At 38.3% G+C, this 9,214-nt stretch overlaps 1 pseudogene; it reads right to left on the reverse strand.

Moving 5' to 3' along the window:
• Window positions 1-620: 620 nt before the first annotated feature.
• Window positions 621-735, reverse strand: LOC125175934 (uncharacterized; annotated as a pseudogene).
• Between the last annotated feature and the right edge of the window lie 8,479 nt (window positions 736-9,214).

Consider the following 9,214-nt stretch of genomic DNA (forward strand, 5'->3'; position numbering starts at 1 on the left):
TAGGTCTCCCTATTTTGAAGAAAATAAACCTAATAAATATTTCCATAGTTTTGAGAATACTTACATATAGAAAATTCATTAACTGAAGCATTGATCCACATTTATCAATTACACTATTATCAATTAAACTTTTTAAATAACATGTTTCTTTTTTAATTAAAATATAAAAATGAAATCTCCTTCACTCTGCCTATGTAAGCCAAATGAAAAACTGTACCTTCTGATCAGAGTAGAGAAAAAAAAAATCAAATACTCCTTTTTACCTTGTTGAGAAACAAAAAGGATCTGAGGTTCCCCAAAGAGCAAAAGAATTCTTTTCAGTAGAATACGTTTTTAGTCCATTTTCTTTTTCTCTCATTTTTATTAACTTTTATTAATTGACTGAATATTAATTCAGTCTGTATAGACAGGGATGAATGCTATCACTTCTTCTTTGCATTGCTTGTTTCTAAAACGATGCTATGTACAAATAGATATTCAATAAACGTTTGCCAAATTGTAATCTTCGTAAAGATCAGGACAAACAAACAAACAAAAATCATATGATGTTCCATAAGCAGGCAAGATTTATATCAGTATAGTCTCACCCAACTACCATACTTAGAAGTTGATATGGCTAAAACCGATGGACAAAATCCAAAATTGACATGACACTTTTCTCGGGCCTTTTTTAATTAGCAATAATCGCGCCTCGGATAAACCTCATTGGCTACGATACTGCCACTGCGCAAAGCTCTCGGGCCTTTTTTAAAGCTCGGGGTAACCTTCTCAAACTGCATGTTATGGGAACGCGCGTTTTCACTAGACAGCCTTCTCATTTCTTGAGGGGTTTTTTTGTCCCATATTCAGGTGAAACTAGCATATCCCTGCAAAGATCAAAAGGTAAAACAGTATCCTTTACACTACCCGGTTAAATATTTAAATAATATTCTTCTGTAAGTATCTATTAGACAAGATTTACTTCACACCATTTTCAAGCAAATATACAGACAGGCAGTGTGTATATAAAATAAATTCCTCTATTCAAGCTAACAAAAATATTTTATCTACACTTTTGTTTACCCATGGAAAGAAACTGAGCATGTCCTCTGCAGTTTTACCACAGGTCATCTGTAGGGCAACCCCTGGATTCCTCTGATCCATGCAGACTTCCCAAGGGCCAGAGAACAAGGCCCGTTTGATCCAGCACCTGCTGTGAGCCCATCACTTGGATACTTTTTCTGCAAATTTTTGCCACACTGTGAATAGAGTAATATGTAAAAGGGGGGGGGGGAAGCTCAAAGAGCAATAGGAAAATCGGCAGGAAATCAACAAAAATACTATTAAGAACAACTGATCAATCATCTCGGCATTACTTTCCCTGATATGGTTGCACTTGCAATAGGTCAGCAATTGGCTCCGGGACTGATAGATATTGTCTACATGTTTTATAGCTTAAAATATCTTTATTGCTTCTAACATATGATTCACGTATCCAAGAAGAAATAACCATATTTACTAATCTTTCGCTTCTAAATTGAAAACGTCATAGGCACTAAAGCTTAGAATAGTATCAGAGATTGGAAGGTATTTATGGAAAAACCTTTTCTATCATTCGTATAAAAAGCAATATGGTATTCCATAAGAGAGGAAAATTTGCATTTCTATTTTTTTTAATGTTTTTTTATTTTATTTTTGAGACAGAGAGAGACAGAGCATGCACAGGGGAGGGTTAGAGAGAGAGGGAAACACAGAATCCGAAGCAGGCTCCAGGCTCTGAGCTGTCAGCACAGAGCCCGACGCGGGGCTTGAACTCAGACAGTGAGATCGTGACCTGAGCCAGTCGGAAGCTCAACCAGCTGAGCCACCCAGGTGCCCCAAGATTTGCATTTCTAGATGCAGTTAAGAAATGGCTTTGGAGCAGAGGTTCACAGGCTAGTCATACCTCCTACAAGAGATCTATCGAAAGTGAACTAAAGTCTAAGCAGCTGGCTGCTAATGCTCCTAACAGAAATGTGTGCAAAATCTTATTTTCTACCTATTTTTGTAAATGTCCAAATTTAAGTGACTGCAGGTACAAGGATGGTAAAGAGCAACATCTTTGAGTCATTTTAGTTTTTGTCCCAATATGCAGGCTGCCCGATTCAGATACCACAAACCAGCGTGCACAGATTATGCAACTAGATGTAGCATCAGACATAGACGACTAGAAAATGCCACAAGTAACCTCGAACATGTTCATTCTGCTTCCAGTCTTCTCAGCAACAAGTCATTAAACTGGGTCTGCCAATGTTGCTGTTTTGAGCCACCAGAAAAGGCCTCAGAAAAAAGTCTCTGTCCCCTAAGAACTCATGGGCTGTGAAAGAAATAACCCAAGGAATGTACCCAAATCGTGGTACAAGGAGGAATATCTGAGCACGTTACTGCTGAAAAGGGTAGCTTCTGGGGGAGACGGCATTTGAGGTGGACCTTGAAGAGCAAGCAAGATTGCAAGAGGCAGAGTGGGACAGTTGCCCATTTTAGGAAGAGTAGTTGTGCTTAAACCACATCTTGTACTTCTGTGCATCCCCTAGGCATTCAGTGCAATGTCTTAACATAATAGTCTATATATATCTATATGTCTATATCTATATCTATATACATACACATACACACACACACATATATATATATATATATTTCCTACTGAAAATATTTTCATATTGAAGAATTACATTAACATATTAATTCACACTTGCCCTGGTATTCTTGACCATGTACAACCTCACCCCAACATTTCTTTTAAATTTTTTTTAACATTTATTTATTTTTGAGACAGAGAGAGACAGAGCATGAACAGGGGAGGGGCAGAGAGAGAGAGGGAGACACAGAATCTGAAGCAGGCTCCAGGCTCTGAGCCATCAGCACAGAGCCCGATGCGGGGCTCGAACTCACGGACTGTGAGATCGTGACCTGAGCTGAAGTCGGACGCGTAACCGACTGAGCCACCCAGGCGCCCCCAACATTTCTTTAATCACACTACACAACACATTAAGGGAGATAAAAGCTTTACTCACAATTCCTATGTTTTGCAGTGCACACGCATTTGCCCATGGCATGCACAACCTAGACTTCTCTTTCTCCACCCACATCTTTGCTAATTGAACTTCTATGCATCCTCAAAAACCCAGCATGATTTCACCTCTTCCTGGAAGCCCGGGCAGCAGCCGCCACTCCCTCTCATTTGAACTCTTCATACATTTTTTTTTTTCTTTATAATTAGTCATTTCTTATACTACAGCTTTTGAAGTTAAGGAACTATATGGTTTAGTATTATCATTTCTTCCTAAGTCCCTTGTTTCTCATACATAAGAGTCATCTGATAAATATCCTTGACACAATCTGCACTAAAGTCCATACAATTAACGGGGTGTTTGGGTTGTTGTTGTTGCTATTGTTTACATCCAGTTTGTTTATTTAACATCTTTAAGTTTACACTCCTCCTTAAGACACTAAATGTAAGTAATAATACCATATGGATATATTTTTACTTATTTTTTTTACTTGGAACTAATTTTAGACTTATATAAAAGTTACAAAATAGAACGGAGGGTTCCTCTCTACTCATCATCCGGGTTCCCCTAATGTTAGTTTCTTAAACAACCTTACATTATTACAGCTGAGACATTAACATGCCACAACACTATTAACTATACTACAGATCCTATCACATTTCACCAGTTGACCCAATTCCACCAGCTGACCCACGAACCATCTTTTTCTGTCTCAACATCCTATCCAAGATCCCACACTGTATTTAGTTGTTATTTTTCCTTAAGCACCTCCAATCTGTAACAGTTTATCAGCTTTGTCTTTCATGGTCTTGATACTTTTCAGAAGTCTAGTCAATTTTGTAGAATGTCTCCAATTTGGTTCTGATATTTTACCATAATGGGAATGAATTTATGGTCAGATTATTTACATGATGTCTGGCTTGCGAGAGGGAAGAAGGGAATGTGCCTGTCCTCTCAAAGAAGGCAGAACATCATTTTGGCTACATCATATTGGTCAAAGCAAAGAATAGGGCCAACACAGGTTCAAGAGGAGGGGCCATAGATGCCACCTCTGGATGTGAGGAGATTGACTTACAGAAATGGAAGTAATAGACAGTGGCCATCTTTTAAGACTATTACTACAATTCAGTTTTAAAAAATACTTGAAAAACCCACTTAAGGCCTTTGTGAAACCTGGAAGTCTGCCACTATCACAATGCACGTTTTTAATTATTTAAAACTTCTTTTATATTTTTACAATTTTCATCTTAGAGAGAGATCATGCACTTGCGTGAGCAGGGGAGAAGGGGAGAGGGAAGAGAGAGAATCTTGAGCAGGCTCCACACTCAGTGTTGATGGGGGAGCTCCAGGTAGGGCTTGGTCCCATGACCCTGGGATCATGATGACCACAGCTGAAATTAAGAGTTGGAGGCTCAACCAACTGAGTAACCCAGACACTCCCATCTAAAACTTCTTTGAAAGTGAGCTAATAGTTCCTCCTCAGTCTATTGCAAGCGGTGTGGCAGCCCGGAGGATTGCTGCTAAGGTCTCCCTTCAAAAGGGAGAACGGCCGAATGGAGACCAGTTAGCCAGTGATTTCTGCCTGCTGCACTGGAGGGTCTGGTCTAGCCAGTGATGGAGTCTGGCAGTAGAACTGGTCATTTCTGCTCGTTCCGGGATCCCTCTAATGAGCCCTCTTTTTGCTTGGGGCTCCTCAACAGCCCACTGCAGTCTGAAGCTGACTAGCCCAGGTCTCCTTCCCATTTTGTCCCCATATGGGTATACAACCTGGTTTTTAATATTTAAAAAAAAATTTTTTTTACATTTATATTTGATAGAAAGAGACCGAGCACAAGTTGGGGAGGGGCAGAGAAAGAGGGAGACACAGAATCTGAAGCAGGCTCCAGGCTCCGAGATGTTGGCACAGAGCTCGACGTAGGGCTGGAACTCACAAACCGCGAGATCATGACCTGAGCTGAAGTCTGACACTTAACCCACTGAGCCACCCAGGCGCCCCTGGTTTTTAATATTTAAATTCCAAATAAAACAGGTCATGTATGTTTAAAGAAATGAAATATGCAAGGAGAAAAAAGACTAATCCATATATTCTCATTAATCAAAACCAATACCTCCACAAACGTTAAAAGTTAATCTTTTCTTTCATTCTCAACATTCAATCACATAGAGCAGGAATTTGTTCTGGATAAAAGCTCAATATCTTGACTGGCTTTTATATGAAGCTATATCTTCAAATAAAAAAAAAGAAAATATAGTCCTTGTAATTATCTTGTTTTGGAGAAAATTAAAAACATCCCCGGACAACACAACAAAATCTAGTATCTCTCTATAGTAGAGAAGGCATTACTCCACAGCCAGGTGTTATTCAGCCCAATCAAAGAGACTGACTACCATTTGGTTTAATAACATTTTCATCAAGATCTTATTAAATGGCTTTTCTGGCCATTGGTTTCAGATATCATTTGATATTATATTTAATGCCCAAAGGCTTTTGTGCATGGAATAGTTCAATTATAAATCTAATACACAAAAGTTTCTACTATATAAATTCTACCCATAAAAACTAATGACTCAACCCTAAAATGTTTAAATCACATCAATAATTTCACATATCAACTTTTTAAAGGCTCTAAGCGATTTTAAAATGGAAAAAAAATGGGTAAATTATCAAAATTGTTCTAAAACTCATTATTCTACTTGCATTAGCCTAGCATCAAAATATTGACACCAAGGATATAACATGTCTTTTGGGCACATTTTATTCTTATCTTTAGACCTCATAATAATCCAAAGACACCCAAAAGAAGAAATACACCATTACATCCATCTAAGTTACAGATATTCACTATGGAATAAAAGACTTCTAATGGGGGTTGGGACAGAGGAGTCGGGGGTGGGGCGGGTGGGGACATGATCTGTAGTGAGATTTCCAAGCTCATCCAATACCATAATAATATTCTCCAAGATGGACTCTTTTGTGTAAGCCTGGTTTCTTTGCTAGGTCAACAGTATGTTTCCAGCCCTTCCTTTCACAGATATTTCAGGTTCTCATAACCTCATGCCTATTCCTGGAGTGATGCCTCCTTTAGTTTTGACTTAGTGTCACTTTGTTAATAACAAGTTTACTTAGTTTAATAAGTTTACATTTTTTTTAAGAAGGTAGTTAGAAGTTTCTCAAAAAAAAAAAAAAGCTAGTTACTTTGCAAAGCTGGAAGCATCACAATTCCAGGCTTCAAGTTATATTGCAAAGCTGTAATAATCAAAACAGTATGATACTAGCACAAAAATAGGCACTTAGATCAATGAAGAATAGAAAACCTAGAAATGAACCTATAGCTATATGGTCAATTAATCTCTGACAAAGCAGGAAATAATATCCAATGGAAAAAGACTGTCTCCTCAACAAATGGTATTCGGAAAACTGGTTAGCTATATGCAAAAGAATGAAACTGGACCACTTTCTTACATCACACAGAAGCATAAATTCAAAATGGATAAAAGATCTAAACATGAGACCCGAAACCATAAAAATCCTAGAAGAGAGCACAGGCAGTAACTTCTTTGACATCATTTGTAGCAACTTCTTTCTAGATAGGTCTCCTAAAGCAAGTAAAGCTAAAGTAAAAATATACTATTGAGACCAAATTAATATAAAAAAATCCACACAGCGAAGGAAACAATCAACAAAATTAAAAGGCAACCCACTGAATGGGGGAATATATTTGCAAATGGCATATCTGATAAAAAGGTTAGTACCCAAAATGTATAAAGAACTTATACAACTCAACATGCCAAATATAACCCCATTAAAAATGGTCAGGAGGAACCTGGGTGGCTCACTCGGTTGAGTGTCCAACTTGGGCTCAGGTCATGATCTCACAGTTTGTGAGTTTGAGCCCCACGTCAGGCTCTGTGCTGACAGCTCAGAGCCTGGAGCCTGCTTCAGATTCTGGATCTCCCTCTCTCTCTGCCCTCCCTCACTCATGCTCGCTCTCTCTCTCTCTCTCTCTCTCTTTCAAAAACAAATAAACATTAAAAAAAAACGAATTGTTTAAAAAAAATGGTCAGAAGACATGACCAGACATTTCTCCAAAGAAGACATACAGATGGACAACAGACACATGAAAAGGTGCTCATCATCACTTATTAGGGACATGCAAATCAAAACTACAATGAGGCTTCATCTCACACCTGTAAGAATAGCTAACATCAAAAACACAAGAAACAACAGATGTTGGGGAGCATGTGGAAAAAAAGGAACCCTCTTGCACTCTTGGTAGGAATGTAAACTTGTGCAGGTTTATTGCAGCATTATTTAAAATAGCCAAGATATGGAAACAGCCCAGGTGTCCATCAATTGATTAATGGGAAAAAAGAGTGGTATATGGGGGCACCTGGGTGGCTCAGTCAGTTAAGCTTCCCACTCATGATTTTGAAGCAGATCATGATCTCATGATTTGTGAGTTTGAGCCCCTCATTGGACTCCATGCTGATAGTGTGGAGCCTTTTAGGGATTCTCTCTCTCTCTCTCTCTCTCTCTCTGCCCCTCTCCTACTCGTGCGCGCTCTCTCTCTCTCTCTCTCTCTCAATAAACATTAAAAAATAAAATTCAAATACTGCATTTATTTTTTTAAAAAAGAAGATGATGTATATATATACAATGGATTATTACTCAGTCATAAAAAAATAATGAAATCTTGCCATTTGCAATGACATGGTTAGAGGTAGAGAGTATAATGCTAAGTCAGTCAGAGCAAGACATATACCATATGATTTCACTCCTATGTAGAATTTAACAGAACAAACAAGCAAAGGGAAGAAAATAAGAAACAAATCAAGAAACTGACTCTTAATTATAGAGAACTGATGGTTACCAGAGGGGAGGTGGGTGGAGGGATGGGTTAAACAGACAATGGGGATTAAGGAGTGTACTTGTTGCAATGACTACGGGATGATACATGAAAATGTTGAATTGCTATATTGTATACCTGAAACTGGTATAACACTGTATGTTAACTAATTGGAATTAAAATAAAAACTTAAAAAAAAAACCTAGTACTTTGAATGGAAAAGAATATTAGAGAACAAAATTTGGAATACTCTAAATTTCACCCAGATTGCAACTTCCACAGGTAGGGAAATACTTTGGGGATAGAGCTTAAAAAATATGTTTTTGAAGCCATGAGTTAACAAAAGTTCAATCTGGTCTTAACATCACTAAATTCTTTATTTTTTCTTAAGAATCTTTCTCTTCACCATCATATATTCCAGATTTTGACCAATTGCCTAAACTATAATCATATCCTATTTGTTATTTTTTTTAGTTTATTTATTTTGATAAAGTGAGTACATGCACGGGGGGGGGGGCGGGCAGAGAGAGAGGGAGAGGGAGAGAGAGAAAGAATCCCAAGCAGGCTCCACATTGTCAACACAGAGATGGATGTGGGGCTCAATCCCACGAACCATGAGTTCATGGCCTGAGCTGAAATCAAGAGTCTGTCGCTGAACCAACTGAGCCACCCGGGCACCCCAGTTGTGTGTTGCATGGACGATAACTCTCTAGTCATCTTGCTAACATCATTAACTTTGTAAAAGAAGCTGACCTGATTAGAAGACCAGTTTAGGACGGAATAGGAAGAACTTAAATTGCTGTCATTACTGGCACCAATATGTGTTTTCTTTGAACTCTCCTACTCTGGAAGACATTTTTTTGGATATCATTTCTCTTGATCAGCTTTATGCTGACACCCAGAAAGACTGTTCCCTCCCTGATACTCTTTCCCATTGCCCTATCTTTTCCTTTTAGTTTTTTTTTTAAGTTTATTTATTGAGGAGGGGAGGGGGAGAGAGAGAGAGAGAGAGAGAGAGAGAGAGAGAGAACTCCAAACAGGCTGACAATAGTGTCAGCACAGAGCCCAACTCAGGGGCAAACTCAAGGAACTGTGAGATCATGATCTGCACTGAAACCAAGAGCTGGACACTTAACAGAGCCACCCCGAAGCCCCATACAATCTTTTCCTTTTAAACAAATCCTCATCTGGTCACTAATTCACTTCTTTTCAAGAAAAAAGCCATGCAATTCTTTCATAATTAATTCTGCATTATATAACACTAATTCTATTACTTACTTGTAATAGACATCATCTACATCATTATAAATTATCCATATACAGAACATTCTATTT

The sequence above is a fragment of the Prionailurus viverrinus genome, chromosome C2 (assembly GCF_022837055.1).
Source record: "Prionailurus viverrinus isolate Anna chromosome C2, UM_Priviv_1.0, whole genome shotgun sequence".
NCBI classification, from domain to species: Eukaryota; Metazoa; Chordata; class Mammalia; order Carnivora; family Felidae; genus Prionailurus; species Prionailurus viverrinus.